Source organism: Thermobia domestica, chromosome 11 (assembly GCF_964235325.1).
Source record: "Thermobia domestica chromosome 11, izTheDome1.hap1.1, whole genome shotgun sequence".
Lineage (NCBI taxonomy): Eukaryota > Metazoa > Arthropoda > Insecta > Zygentoma > Lepismatidae > Thermobia > Thermobia domestica.
Genome location: NC_137464.1, coordinates 194,255,368 through 194,271,910, shown reverse-complemented (window position 1 = coordinate 194,271,910; position 16,543 = coordinate 194,255,368). Strand labels below are relative to the sequence as shown.

The 16,543-nt window shown below is 35.4% G+C and overlaps 1 long non-coding RNA gene across 8 annotated transcripts in view; it reads left to right on the top strand.

Annotated features, from left to right (window-relative positions):
• Window positions 1–16,543, top strand: part of LOC145663719 (uncharacterized) — a 74,369-nt gene that overhangs the window by 23,672 nt on the left and 34,154 nt on the right. The window contains exon 1 of one of the 8 annotated variants that reach the window (XR_014127253.1): window positions 6,868–7,067. The exons of 6 other annotated variants lie outside the window; for them this stretch is intronic. This is a non-coding gene — a long non-coding RNA (uncharacterized LOC145663719). Of the gene's footprint in view, window positions 1–6,867; window positions 7,068–8,761; window positions 8,933–16,543 lie in introns of those variants that run through there. One more of the 8 variants, XR_014127251.1, reaches the window with a different exon arrangement.

Below are 16,543 nucleotides of genomic sequence, written 5' to 3'. Positions count from 1 at the left end.
TAGGGCTGGTATGTACAGAAAATTATATTATTTTTAATGTACTGAAACTGTACTCAAATTGTCCTTCCATTCTGAAGTTACTTACGAAACAAATTTCATCAAAGGGAAAGAACTTTTGTCGTTGACTGTACATACTTATTATAACCTAATTCACTCTTGGTCAAATGTGGCATATAATTAGGATTTTCATTTCTTTAGTCCATATATGTACTACTATGCAGTTTTCCCTGCTGATCCAGTGGTGCACGTAGTCATGTGTTCGATTTTCTGGTACTATATGGTTAATGTCTCATATAGTCTCAGAGCTGAAAAGAGACGCTAAACTTCAATAAACAAATAAACAAACGACCTACTATGCGATGAATTCTATTAGGTTAACTTAAAAACATCAATTGTATGACGGGCTATTTTTGACGTACGCTGTATTTACTTTATTAATAACTTTGCAATACTCTTTCTGCTCCACATTTTTTCGCACTAAAATCTTATATGCAAACGAAAATCAAAATTTTATTAAATGAAGGGTATACTATGAAATATGCTGTTGACATATCAGAAAATCTTCAAGCAAATATCATGTTTAGTCCTACTTCTCTTTCTCTCTTTCTCTCCATCTCTTTCTCTTAGCCAAGACAATCAAATGCTTCTCAATGATTTATTTTTTAAAAAATGACAAGATGTAGAGATATTTATATTTGGCTGGTATTTTATGTATTTTTCCTGGAATTTTGGTTCTGATAATAGAGTTCTTTCCCCCCTCCCGCTTCCCAGCTACACCATACCTATTCTTGCATCGATCTTTCCCAAGTCATGCAACCAGCGACCAACAGATTTTTCATTTTCTAAGTCACACACTACTAGCACAGCGCTGCGCAGTGAGTGTGTGTGTGCAGGTCAATATTGCAACATGGGATGTTGTATTAGAAACTCTCAATAGGTTATAATACTGGTTCTTCCGCCGGAGACTTCGTCCGGCTGTACACTATATGTCAAAATCGTGTTTCATTAAAATCTCTAATTGTTTACATACGAACAAATTTATGTTATTTTGTCCACCAACCGCCCCGAACTTCATACAATAATTAAGCAATGATTCAAGGATTTCGTTATATAGGCACACGGTAGGGTAGGTAGCGACATGTATTAGCGTTAGTAAGGTAAACGATAGCACAGACAACGACATCTATTAAGGCGACTCTGTGAACGAAAAATCTCGACTTTTTAAAATTTCTAATAGTGTGGAAAACTTGCCTTTCGATTAAAAAAAAACAATAATAAAAATAAAATTTTAGGGTAATTGGAACATGCTTTGAGGTGCTGTAAGTACAATAGAGTTTCAAAAATTTGATATTCCTTGTTCTATTTCAGTCTCTTTCGTTTTTCTATTTGCACTATAAAAACCTTGGTTGTACTCAAAGGCGCCGATCCTGGGGGACCGAGGGGGCTCGAGCCCCCCAAATCTCATGTACGTCCCCTTATTGTATTCAAGAATACACAATGTTTGGCATAATTTGAATGCAATTTGTTTTAAAATCCTTATATATGCCTTCTGCATCTGTATGCCCACCCCCCAAATTTACAGAGAAATCGGCGCCCTTGGTTGTACTTGTTATGTCTTGTTATTGATTAAACAAATATTGCGGGGGAAGAGGAGGAGAGCGTTTAATTTACGGTAAGGTTTAAAAAATAAAATCATAAGCCAAAAATGTGCAAAAGTCGACTTTCTTAAAACGAAACAAATGACTGTATACTAAGGGGGATACGGTAGCTCAGTGGCGGAGCGTTTACCTCTGGTGTATGGGGTTCATGGTTAAATTCCCAGCCAAGTAAGTTTGTGGTGGACAACATCGTGTCCGTGGGTTTTGTCGGGGTGCTTCCGTTTCCCGCCACACTCTCATTCCACCAATTCTTCCATCATAATTTACTTGTTTTTTTTCATCATCTCCCTTGGCCTAAAAGGCATAATCGTGGGACGTTAAACTGAAAGATTTCATTCCATTTCATTTTACTCTATACTAAGGTAGAATTATTACTTCGTTATTCCCCCTCCCCTTAAGAAAAGGTTTATTTGTTCAATAAAAACACATAAAGAAGTACAATCAGGGTTTTTATAGTGCAAATAGAAGAGTAGAAAGGCTTAAATAGAACAAGAAATGTCAAATTTATGAACTTTTATCGTACTTACGGAAGCTCAAAGCATGCTCCAATTACCCTAAAATTTAAGTTTTTCCATTTCACATCAAAAGACAACTTTTTCATATTATTAGATGTAAACAAAAGTCGATTTTTTTAACGTACTACCCTGCTGTTTATTACCAAGATTAGCGTGTGACGAATGGACTGAAACGTTTATAGTTTATCGTTGAAAGTAGTTTATGTGATTATGAATTAGAACTCCACATTAGATTTAAATACATCCTCATGACAAAAAAATGCTAAATGGAAATTTAGAAAAATTGGTACTATAATGTGAAGGAAGATATGGTGTGTAAACGAAATGTTATTCTTATGTATATAAGCGATACGATATTAGGACATCTACATTAAATTTCTGAGATACACAGTCAATTGTGTTATTGATAAAAAAAATGAAATGAAAATTTGGCATTCTGGTAGAAATGAAATCTTTGAGTTTTACGTCCTACGGTTATGCCGGTTAGGCTAAAGGAGACGGTACTGATGAGTAATGAATGAAATGGTGGAATGAAGAATGTGGGAGGAAACGGGAGAACTCCGAGGAAACCCACGCACACGGTGTTTGTCCACCACAAAGTCACTTGGTGGGGGCTGGGATCGAACCAGGGACTCCAAGCACCAGAGGTGAACGCTCTACCACTGAACTACCGCGGCCCCCTGTTATTGATAATTCTAGACTACGCAGGAGAAACAGTATGTCAAAAAAACAGGTTTTTAGGAAGCTTTTTTGTTTGTTTGTTTGTTTGTTTGTTTTACCAAGCATAATTGTGAACCACTTATACTAACAGTAGCAAGAAGCTATTATTCAAGTCACGTTGAGAATAGACTTACACCAAGTCAACCGGAGGTGAAGCATGACACATAGATCTCCAATTTTGACTTATCTCTTATACTGTTTCCCCCGCACAGTCTAGAATTAATTTCTAAACTTCTGATGATGGCGCTTGAGGTAAGAAATATGTATACGATTTACTTTTCATTCGTATCATTTTGTACTCTTTCAAAATAAAACCCACGGACATCTACTCCAACTTCCATATTCGTAAGGTTGCATCAGGTTCTTTGCCTCTTGAAAATACGTAACAACGATAATAAGTTGACTTTTAAGTTGTGTATTGATAAAGAACGTTTCCATGCGTTGCATTATTAAGTTTACGAGATTTTTTTTTACGTTTTTGTTTCATCCTGAAAGTGATGGGTGTGATGAGCATATATAGAGCCTTGACTATGTATTGGGTGAGAAGCATCAGTAACAGTTGTTAGTATACGCTATTGAGAGGAGAGAAGCAGATTGACTTGAAGGATCAGCACAACATTAAGGTACTGCACTAAGTTTCCCTTTCCTTGAGCTGTATCCTATCAAATTACTTTTTCCTTTTAGCCCATCTAACATCACGTCTGTCTTATTTTTGTAATAATAGATTTTCTATAAAATCAACCTATACATTGTTCAGCGTAAGCTCTAAACTCCGATAAACAAAATATTTGTATCCTTCCGCTTGTCACAAATACGATTGGCTAGTGATGTATCATTCCCACTCCCCACGGGGAGGAGCAAATTATACATGTGCATTTTGACAATACTGTCTCGTGTTGTTCAGATACTTACAGCAGCAGCAGAAAAGAAAGAAAAGAAACTCGAAAGATTGAAAAAAAGGTATTTGAATTTCGCTCGTAAACAATTGTTGCTTAGTGAGTAAAGGTTTGCCTTGTTGGTGTTTCACCACAACACCGCGGAACCGGGATTCATGCCAGTCATCTTTCAGACTTTAAAAGCAGAACATCCGTCCACAGTTGAGTTGGCGCCATAATTACTGCGCATGCTTAGTGTTTATTCCTATTGTTTCATTAGCCACACTCGATTGCAGTATTATTAGATAATCCGTATTATATTTTTGTCATTTATAATAATATAACAGTTTTATACGAAGCTTCATAGTAAAAGTAATAATGCAATCACATGAACTATTTTGCGGAGGAGTACAAGCGTCGGTAGGACAACAGCAAATCAGCGAGATTTAGTTTCACGTGGCTTTGTTTATCGCAGTTTAGAGCTTACGCCGAATAATATATAGGTCTAATCCCAACATTTCAAAATCCTAGGACGCCTGCATTAACCAACATCCCCATTTATCTTAATTTTGTAGTGTAAAAACTGAGCTTAATTAGGACGAACATCAGACACCTGCACAATAGTAATACAATCTATTATAGAAACGAGCGAAAAATATATTTCACTGTACAACTTTGAACAATTCGCCCCACCTTTGGCGGATGTCAATCATGAAGTGATAAGGGTAGTTAGTTAAGCCTCAAGAAATGCTTACATACCGTGTTTAATTTTAGAAACGGGAGTTGCATTAAAACATTTTCACAATATTGGGGTGAACTGATTAACCATTTCAACTCTATTAGTAGACCTTATTTGGAGGACTTATAGAAAGGGCGTGGATTGTTTAATGATTTTTTTAAAGAAAAGGTTTCGTTAAACAAATTGGTTTTGAAGATGGGATGAATTCATTTGCTTGCACCTAACAGAGTTTAATTCAAACAAATATTGTAATCTTTAATTCACGAGAAAAACATATTGGGATCCTATGCAGAGTCGTCGTTTTAGAGCTACGTATATTGAAAGCTTAATTCGTGTGTGATGCTAATTTCTGTATTTAGAAACACGTTAGTCGAGCTCAGTTTATATCGATAAAGACCAGGCACGACTTTTCCACAAGGTTGTGCAAATTGTATTAGGAGAAATCGAAATAAGACAGAACACTACTATCTATCTTGGTTTCTTCTAATGTGTTTGTACAACCTTACAGAAGAGTTATGTCTGACTCTTTTGACTATAGATCATTGTTAATTTTACTAATGTGTTTCTAAATACGGAAGTAGTAATCATACATTAGTGAAGCTTTTAGTACAACGCCGAAAATGACTCTGCATAAGACCTGTCTATGTTTGATGAAAATACCAAATGTATAGCGAAATATAAATTTTAAATTGCAGATAAATTATTTCCTTATTATTAACTGATTCTTTGTAGTCTCGTTTAGATTTGCAAAAAGATTTTCTTGTTTCATTTCGAAGTTTTCACATCTTGTTTTGTAAATCTGTGTATAAAGTTATGCATTTTTTTTCTTTATTTCATCTAGAAGTTACCAGATTTTTTTCACGTTACGGAAGCTTCATTATGAGTGTGATATAACATTTAAACCATATTTATTATTGTAGTAGGCTATATTGAAGTAATGACTTGCGTATCTTTAAACATTGATAAATGCTCCTTGTATGTATAATTAATTTATCAGTTCATTGTTTTTATACAGGGCTAACCTAAATGATTCATCTAAAGCACTGTTCATTTACAAGTATACGATGTAGGCTACATACAAAGATGAGTTATACAAGAAGACACTTATACTCACCAAGTTTCAGGTACAGTCTACAAATGTTCAGTGTATACGCCTTTAGTCACCCGGCACTTTTCCAAACAGTAATCTAGATCCGTCCATATGTTCACTAGCATGTTTCAGTTAATGTCCGTCACAGCAGCAATCCTGCAGTTCTTGCAACGTTGTTGGCATTGGAAATACATAAACTTTGTCCTTAAAATAACTTCACAGGAAGAAATCACCTTGCGTGAGATCTGGCGATCCGGTAGGACCTTGATTAAAACCTGATGCATTATTTAGGCTACCCTGTATTATGAATCATGTAACAGTAGAGTAGTGTTTGGGTTGTAAGACTTGACTGAATTAGTGTTGCCAACGAGTCTCATGAAATTTCTCCTTTAGTCTCGAAAACGAAACGAGACTTTTCACGTTTCTTGTCTTGTCTCGTCTAAGAAAAGAACTTCTCGTGTTGTATCGGAAACCAGACGAGAAATTTATCGTTTTTTGAGCAATGCTACTATAATAACAACCAACCTTAACTGATAACAGTGGCAGTTCTATCCCGAAACCGTAGGTCCTAGGTCTTCCCAGTTTTTTGAGTGACAAAAATAATTTATATTTTTTTGAAAGTTTATAATAGACTCATGATATACCTATCATAGTCTGAGTTTTGACTTCCTTTCCCCCAGTTTTTACCTTGTAGATTCGCCACTGACTAATAAACAAACAATACTGTTCTACTAGTAGAAAGTCCACAGTTGCGGAAGTCGTCTTTCATTGATCTTTAAGCATTTTTTTTTATTATTAAAAATGTCTTGCGAAAATTTCTGTAAGTCCAGGCCCAAAATTAGAAAGTCCTAACTCGGGAACCAGACGTCTGTACATCATATATTTCACAAGGTTGTACAGTAGGTTAAGGTCTACCATCAAACGAAGTTTCATCTACATTAGATGAGTTCAGATGAATTCGTACCATATATGTACTATACTGCCCTTGATTTTTCAAGAAAAAAAGTTAATAAAGGACGGTAATAAACATTATTGCTATTTTTGTTTTACTTGTGCTCCATTTTGACTTTCGTTGGTTTGATTTTTCCAGTTTTGGAAGGGACACGTCAAGTCCCTTGAAATCTATCATTATTCCTAATATTGTACTGCAGGTAAGCTCGTTCTGTCTCGTTTTTTGCTGTTCTATTTTCTGTGAATTCTGTTATGAAAACTCTACTCTGAGAGTAATCTGTCTTGTGCTCTCTCGCAGTGACCGTTGATGGATGAACCTCTCAGCTCCACTCTGGTTGCCGTTTTGTGACGTAACTGAAGCAAGCAAGCATCTTATTAGTCACTGCAGTATTTCTGCAAGAGACAGGAGATACCTAGAAGCAACAACACACAACTAGCGCAGCTGGTCAGGTTGCAGGGAGAGAAAGTTTATAGAGAAAGAATAAATTACGTTTATTCCAGAAAAGGATTAATATCAAGGTTCATAATAATCCAGCTGTAAAACTAACCAGGAATATGCTGTAGCAATGGCAAAGGAAGATGAATTTTTGATATGTTTCTGAAAATCAACTTTCTACTCTCTAGATTAGTTTGCAAAAATGAAAAATTGAAATGAAATCTTTCAGATTAACGTCCCACGATTATGTCCTTGTACGCCCCTTTTGCGTCGGAGACCTGGGTTCGATTCCTGGCGGGAGCTTACGTGGTTCAGATTCCACGTTTCATATAGCCTCGCTGCTGAAAGGAACGCTAAACTTAAAATCAAATCAAATCAAATTGTGCCCTTTACGCTAAAAAGAGAGACGATGATTAAGGCAAATGAATGATGATGGAAGATTTGCTGGAATGAGAAGGCGGGAGGAACTCCGAAAAACCCACAGACAGGATGTTGTCCAACACAAACTTATTTGGTCGGGGATCGAACCAACGACTCCACGCAACGAGAGGTAAGCGCCACCGCCGTCGCCACTATTGAGTCATCGTTCCCCCCACAAATAATTAGTTTATAGACTAAACACCTCCGTAATTCAGATTAGTATTAAGTAAACCTATATATTTACTATTAGTAACTGCAGAAACCGTACCCAAATATTTACATTCTGCTTAAAGATTGTTAAGCTTAATAAAGGAGAAAATACTGGGTGTATCTGGAAGAAATGGCAACACTTTCAGAAATTGTTGTATTAATGATTTTGAGCAAAAAAAAAAAAAAAAAAAACATATAAATATGGGTCCTATTCTCAACGGTTTCAGAGCTATTGATTGTACACCATTTTTCACTTTCTGATGCTTATTGCTTAACTTGTAGTTATTCTATAGTAGTTAGACATATCACACTTGAAAGTTGATGGAATAGCTTTGCCAACGATCTCAAACATCTGCCAGTGGTGTCTTCGGAAGGGAAATTATTCAGAGAAGTTTGGGAAAGCCACGATTATTTAAAGGAATAGGATGGCTACATTGAGTCTCAATGTTTTCTTAATAACGTCCCTTCCAAAAGAAAAGATACCACTGTTACATGTTCCATATCGGAAAGGCTATTCCATCACTTTTCAAATGCTCTATATCTCATTTCTGCAGGATGAACAGCAAGCTACATAAGGTCCAAAATGGTTCACAACCTGTATCTATCAAAGCGCTGAGAATAGGACCCACCTTCATATGATCTTTTTTTTTTTTTTTTTTTTTGGCTTAGATTCACAAATACTACCACTTCCCAAAGTATTGAAACATCATCCAGAGACACCCAGTATGATTAAGTATATCTCTTGATATTTTAAAAGGGTCAAAGGTACTGACACCGCACTAAACTTTTTGTTGATATTTCTTAAATTAAAGTAAATCTTGCTCCGGTTATTTTACTGAATCATTGTGAAATGTGAACGAAACTATAATAAATGTTTTCGGAAAATTTCAGCAAAGAAACTCACCCCAACACTGAACTACTACTTGCGGATTTTTTTAATTTGAAATGACATATGCCATATTGGAGTTAATATTGAAACTTATAAAATAAAGAGTGGACTATAATCCACGAAGAGGTTGCAACAGGTACTATTTTCCATGAGAATAAGATTAGTGTGAATGTTTCTTGTGATCGCTGTAGTGCAAGTCCGAGAAAAATATTCTAATCACCATTTTCCTCTTATTTGCAGATTACATGAGATGGAAGTGCGACATCGAAAAAATGGAGGAAAACTAATTTATTTGTAAACCATTTAAAAAATTATGTTGTTTGAGAACTATACCACTTTACTAAAGTGAAACTGACATTGTGATATACCTTCATTAAGTTGTTCATTATGACGCTAGCATGACGACAGTACATATCGTAATTTAATTAGGTATAGCCTAAAACTGTAATTAACTCTTAAATTTTAATTTCTGTTTAACTAAAACATTGTCCAAAGACAAAACGTATCAATCTCGGTAGATTAAACCGAGCTGAACAAATTGAGAAACTCACATTTTGAGAAAATAATAATAATAAAAGCGAACTTTTGTGGCGCTAAAATATGTGTCGTTCGTTGCCAATAACAAATTAATTAACAGTTTTACCACTCATTATCTTGATGAACCACTTCCTATATAACTAATAGAAATTATTTTTTTCCCCATAATGCAACGAAAGTGATTCTGCGACACTAACGGCTAGAGTTGTAACTAACTGCATCGTCTGCTACTGGCAGTAGCTAAGTGCATCATTGGCTAATTCTATCAGACTCAGGCATTCTGAATGATTTGATTCGTTCTTGCTTTTAGTAATTCGTGGTACTTAACTTCGTTGAGTGGTGGCGTCACGGTCTTCACAGTTTCAGCGAGAAGAGCAGCTGAAACCTCTTATACTATATAATTATTCTATGGTTTTTATTTTGGTGAAACAAATTGTTATTTGTCTACTGTATTTGTAAAAAAAAAAAAAAAAAATGTTGACATTAACATAACATATTGTGTCGATTTTTTATTTTCTTCTAACGGTTCTTACATATTCTTTTACTATTATTTGTCTTCCTCTAATGGTCGCACAAACATTCTTTTAGATTATAATTCGTCTTCTCCTTACGGTGGTAGATACGTTCTTTTATACTAATCTTCCCCTAATGATAGCACACACATTCTTTTGCGTTATTATTCTTCGTCTTCTCCTATCGATGGTACACACATTCTTTTACACTATTATTTGTCTTCTTCTAATGGTCGCACAAACATTCTTTTGCGTTATTATTCGTCTTCTCCTATCGGTGGCACACACATTCTTTTACACTATTATTTGTCTTCTTCTAATGGTCGCACAAACATTCTTTTAGATTATAATTCGTCTTCTCCTTACGGTGGTAGATACATTCTTTTATATTATTACTTATCTTCTCCTAATGATAGCACACACATTCTTTTGCGTTGTTATTCGTCTTCTCCTATCGGTGGTACACACATTCCTTTACGCTATTATTTGTCTTCTTTTACGATATTTCTTACCTTCTCCTAACGGTAACACACATTCTTTTACGCTCACACAACTTGTAAAGGTATATCTTTTGGTGGATAAAATATAAAATAGCACAGGTTCCAAAGAGTGGCGCCGTTCTGCAATTCATACCATTATGTCAGTCTTCGCTAATTCGAATTTTCTTAACGCAAAAGTCGATGAACCTTAATCCATTACTATTTGTGTGAATGCATCGCAAAATCTGGATTTTAGTTTGCGTTATAAGGCAAAATAATTACAATTGTTTTTTTTCTTTTTTTGCATGTTTTGCATTGCGCTACGCTCTGCATTTTTTATTTTTGAGAAACCTGATACAGAATAATTCCACATTACATGCTACAAGCCGCAGTGGTCACATATTATAATGTTGCATTCTATTTTTCGCCTTATTATCTCTAGCAGGACGTGTGGTATACCGTAAGCCACATTTCGTAACTGTCTTCGTAAAATTTGCAGATCGGAAAGCAACACAAATAATGGAAAGAAGCAATAAGCCTAATAACTGCTGTACTTAATATCGCAAATTTAAAAACTCAAATTTTGTGTTGATGGAAAAAGCACTACGTAATAAGGCCCCGTTTGTGCGGTTGATATAGTTGAGAATTCATAATTGCAAAAACAAGTTAAAGTAATACATGGACACAACATTTGTAATTTGAAGTGTAAGCTGATCAACCAACAATTTTGTGTCATTTATGCAACAGTTTCAACCTCGCACCACTAATTTTGTGTCATTTATCGTAAAGTTTCAACTTCACATCAGTAATTTTGTCATTTATTCAACAGTTTCCACTTCACGCCACTAATTGCGTGTCATTTATCCAAGAGTTTCCACCTCATACCCCAATTTTGTGTTATTTATCCAACAGTTTCCACCTCACACCACTAATTTTGTGCTATTTATCTAAGAGTTTTCACGTCACACCCCTAAGTTTGTGTCATTTATCCAATAATTTCCACCTCACATCACTAATTTTGTGCCATTTATCTAACAGTTTTCACCTCACACCACTAATTTTGTGTCATTTATCCAACAGTTTTGACCTCACACCACGCCTCATACCCCTAATTTTACTTATTTAATTGGGATTACGTTAATAATAGGATTGGTTTAGCAAACGCTCGGTAAGGCACCCAATTACTATGTAGAAACAACATTGGCAGTAAGTTGTTATTCTACTGTTGCAAACAGTTAGGCCTGATGTGATTATAAAGGCGTAAAAGGTGCCACGTAAACAAAAATAATAATATAATGCTGTTGAAGCAAGCTACGTGCATAATATACGCAGAACCAATTTTATTACATTTTTCAAGTGCTTCCGTGTATATTTGGCAAACTTTTAAGAGTTCGGATTTTTTTTTTTTTTTTTTTTTTTTTTTTGCTTCTGAAAAGTTGTGATTTTAACACATAGCGGTTCTTCGAGGCACAGCGACGACATAGTGCTGAACAAACTTAGGTACCTCCGAGTAAATTGTGATGCGTGGTTTTCGAGAAAAATCTTGAACAACGATTTTTTGTGGCGCGAATGTGTATGCTGTTAATTGCCAATAACATCTCATAGTTTTATTTTTAAATTTTAATTCTGGAAGGTACATGTTTATTTATTTACTTACTTTATACAATATGCAAAAATACATTGTTAATTATCAGATTGTCTCTTAGTGTTTGTCCTTTAACGATAACAAACAACACCTACTCCTTAAAGTGAGATACAAATCACTTGTAATTTCTACCAAAGCTGTTTTTTCGTTTGTTTGTTTGTTTTTGTTTTTGTTCTCTTGCTTATCATTTTCAAAATTTTGTCACAAAAAATGTTTGGCATTAATGAAAGTATCCATTTAATTTCTATCTGACGATATGAGAATCTTAAGTAAATAGAAAATGTAAACTAAAGTGATCTAGTAAATAATCAACTAATTTCTGAATCCCAAGTTACGAGGGCTATCCAGAAAGTAGATTACGTTTTGGAATAAAAAATCAACAAAGTATAGGAAACAAATTTTATTATATACAGATGAAAGCCACACACAAATACTACTTTTCGACATAGTCACCATTCAAATTAAGGCATTTATCGTAGCGATGTACGAGCTTGGAAATTCCTTCGTCGAAAAATTCGGCCGCCTGCGACTTCAACCACTTCGTTACCTCTTCTTGCAGCTGTTCGTCGTCATCAAAACGCTGCATAGCCAGCCACTTCTTCATTGCTGGGAATAGGTGGAAGTCGCTCGGTGCCAGGTCGGGACTGTACGGCGGATGAGGAAACAACTCCCACTGAAAAGATTCAAGAACTTCACGCGTGACATTTGCCGTGTGGGGCCGGGCGTTGTCGTGAATCAACAAGATCTTAGAGCTCAACATTCCTCTGCGCTTGTTTTGAATTGCTCTTCTGAGGTTTTGCAGAGTTTGGCAATACCTTTGAGCGTTTATTGTAGTGCCTCTTTCCAGGAAGTCCACCAAAATCACACCTTTTCTGTCCCAAAAAACAGTCGCCATCATCTTCCTTGCCGACATTGTTTGCATGCATTTCTTGGGTTTTTGGGGAGAACCTGTGTGCCCCCACTGCATTGATTGCAATTTCGTTTCACAGTTCACGTGTTTCACCCATGTTTCGTCACCAGTAACGATGCGATCGAGTAAAGAGTCACCATCCTTATTGTAGGCGTCCAAAAAGTGCAACGCTGCAGCCATTCGCTGATTTTTGTGGTCCTCTGTCAAGATTTTTGGAATCCATCTTGCACAAAACTTGTGGTAACCAAGCTTTTCGCTGATGATTTCGTGCAACAAACTTCGCGAAATTTGTGGAAAACTCAAAGAAAGTTCCGTTATTGTGAACTTTCGATTTTCACGGACTTTAACATCGACTTTTTCGACAAGTTCGGCAGTCACTTTGCTGGGTCTCCCACTTCGATCTTCGTCGTGAACATTGGTTCGGCCATTTTTAAATCTTATGACCCACTGTCGCACTCCACCTTCAGTGATAATGTTGTCCATATACACTTCACACAGCTGCCGATAGATTTCTATCGGTTTACAGTTTTTTGCTGTCAGAAACCTTATTACTGCACGCACCTCGCAGCTCGCGGGATTTTCAATTAACGCAGACATTTCAAACCGTCACAGTATCTTAACGGAGCACAGCACGAACCTCTCACTAGCACGGCTAGATGCCGACTGAGCTGCGCAACGCTCTGACCCCAAGATGGCCGCGCTAGCCCCGCCCCTAGCGGACACAGACGAAAACGTAATCTACTTTCTGGATAGCCCTCGTAATATTCATTATTGACTTTGTAATGTCTTCGTGGTATCTAGGACAGATTCTTAAGAGCAGAATGAGATGCCATGCATTCGATTTATTGAGGATACAGAAGTTTATATACATAAGAACAAATAACATCGAAATCAGTGCAAACGATGCAGCATTATAGTGTAGACTACACACTAACCACACAGAACAAAATCCGTTCTCCGGGTAGCGGTATATTGTACAAATATACGGTATCCTCTTGCTTACTATAGAAATCAGTACGGAGCATACGTTATCCGTATGCTACATAGGCACTGCTCTTAGATGTTACATCATGCCGTTGCAGGATGTCTGACATCTAACAGGCTTCCGTATATCGCATGCATATTCTTATGTTACCTTCGTCAGCTATATGTTATATACGTCCATTTGTATGTGAGATCCTGACCGCCTACATTGTTTCATACTGAAAGTACGTATAGATGGAACACTTATACAGAAAGTATTATAAAACATGTGTTTTCAGTTATACGTCTGCTGTACGTTAAGGCCAAAAACTACAGGAATTATGCGTGTAACCTATCTTTTGAAGTATGCCACCTACAATTGTTTTCTCAGTGCAGGATCAATATTTTTTTAGCACAAATTTTAAAATCTCTATCCTCGATTTATCACTTTTAGAAATAAGAGGAACATCATAGATGGGAGAATGTATTAGCCTTTATTGAATTCCAAATTTCTGCATGAATATCGTATTAAGTTCTAACTCACAACACATGCATTATTTTATATTCAAATAATATCGCATATATGATCACATATCATGTTAATAGTAAATGTAAGTCAATTCAATAAATGGTTGGCTATAAAGTAATGATTAATAAGACTGCTGGTTTGTTGTGAAATGTTGACTTTAGGGTAAAGAATTTTGGTAAAATTGTTTAACTTTTGTTTTGCTAAACAAGCAAACTTAAGGGGCAAATAGTATTTCTACCTGTTAGGAATATTTAAGCGTTAGAGGCAGGTTCCTCTCTCTCTCTTTTTTTTTCAAGGAATTTAAGTAAGAGAACCCTTTTTTCCTCTAATGCTTAGTTACAATTTATTATTAATAATGAAGGTTACAATATTTGCTAAAAGAAAACTGACTTAGACAAGAGAGTAATCTTAACATGAAGTAAGTTTTTACTAAGTTTTACATTAAAACGCTAGGAAACCAAAACAAGCTTAGAGTCCGTTTTAACTACTTTTACGTTAAGAAAGGTAACTTACATGAACATGAGGCATAACTCTCTCAACCTATTATGACTTTTTTTTTTTTTTTTTTTTTTTTTTTACACATGATTCAGCTAGTTTTTACGTTATTTTGTCTGTTTTTTTCCGCTCGTGCCAAGACCGAAAATCTCTCCCCAGACTCCAAGTTCCTTCTTTTTATTTCGAATCTTTCTATCATTAATTTTGAATCAGAAACCTAAGTTATTCTAAGAATTATTCATTCCATTATTAGACATCACCTTTATTATTTATAACAAGTTATTTAATTTCCACTTTCATTTCAGTCATCAGCTTGCACATGACCATCGTCCTTCAAGACAACTCATTTTCTGTCCATTTAGATTATCAAGGTACTTTTTTAGTTCATTTAACTTGATAACTAAAAAAGTACTTTTCTTATTTACATTTACAGTGATCATTTGTTTTTTCATAAGTTTCTGCTTTCATTACAGTAAAATCGGCAAAACAACTAACCTGATAACCAGAGCCGTCGCGTGGGTTGTATGCGCCCGGGGCGAGAATTCCCAGGTGCCCATATTCCCCTCCCCAGTGAAAAACAACCAGAGTTTATTCTGTACTCCTAGATTCATAATGTAAGGCAAAAGAAGTTGGCATTATGTCATTTTTTAAAGTGAATGGCTTTGTAGTTAAAACATAAAAGAAAATAAAAACACGGTTTCTCAATTATTGAAATCGAGTGCTATTCTTGCTTATTTTGAACTTGATACACATCAACATAGCAATAGCATATAATGTACAAATAACGATACAAATATTAAATTCCAAGATTTAAAAAAAAAAATCGTCTGACAGAGGGCTGGGGACAGTTCCAGTTGAATAATCTGATGATGTTTTACTTTACCGGTAATTTTCAAGTTCAATACTCTATCGGGAGTTCTTCAAGGATCTAATTTACGTCCCCTGCTGTTTCTTCTTGTTATTAATGATATTCCTTTGTGTATTAAAACTTCTCAAGTTCTTTTTGCCGACTATCTCAAATTACACTCCAAAATAAGTTCAGTTGATGACTGCGTGAAACTTCAACAAGATCTAGAGAGAGTTCAGGTATGAGGTGATAAGAATAAATTAGTCCTGAATGTGTCCAAATGTAAATCTGTATCTTGCACGAGGAAAGAAAATCCAATTAACTTTACCTATACAATAAGGGCGTTTCCTTGTGTACCCCAAATACTTTCGAAGATGTAGGAATAATATTTGATAGTAAATTAACCTTTGCTCAACACATTGACGTAATAACGAGTAGTGCATATAGAAACCTAGGTTTGATTTATAGGATAAGACAGGATTTCTGCAAACAATCAACATTTATAAGGTTATATTTTTCGTGTGTGAGGTCAAAATTAGAATACTATTGTACTGTTAGGACACCAAATGTCACTAAATACTCTGATGCAATAGAAAATATATATAGTTTAAATTTTTAAAATGCTTGCATACAAGAAAACCGGTTTCTACCCAAAGTATGTCCCCTATGAAGACTTAGTAACGAATTTTAGTTTTAAAACAGTAGAAAAAAGGAGATGGGTATTTGATCTGTTGTTCTTACATAAATTATTAAACGGTAAAATTGACTATCCAGATTTAGTTTCAGAAGTGTTATTATTTTCCCTAGAACAGCAAACAATGGGATATTCTATTGTAGAAAAGCAAGAACTAACATATTACATAAGTCTCCTCTGTGGAGAATGTGTGCTTCATATAACAAAATGATTAGATTTCATGTAGTAGATGTATTTAGTAATGTCCGAAAACAAGTTCAAAAGAATTGTCAGGCAATAACTTCTTCATAATTAAACGACGTATATTTGTGTATGTATAATAAATAGTGTATGTTAGATAAGTATGTACATGACATTATAACTGGGCATTAAGCCTATGTTGTCGTTATGAAATTTATTTATTTAAATCCGCTGACTCCAATAGGAGCA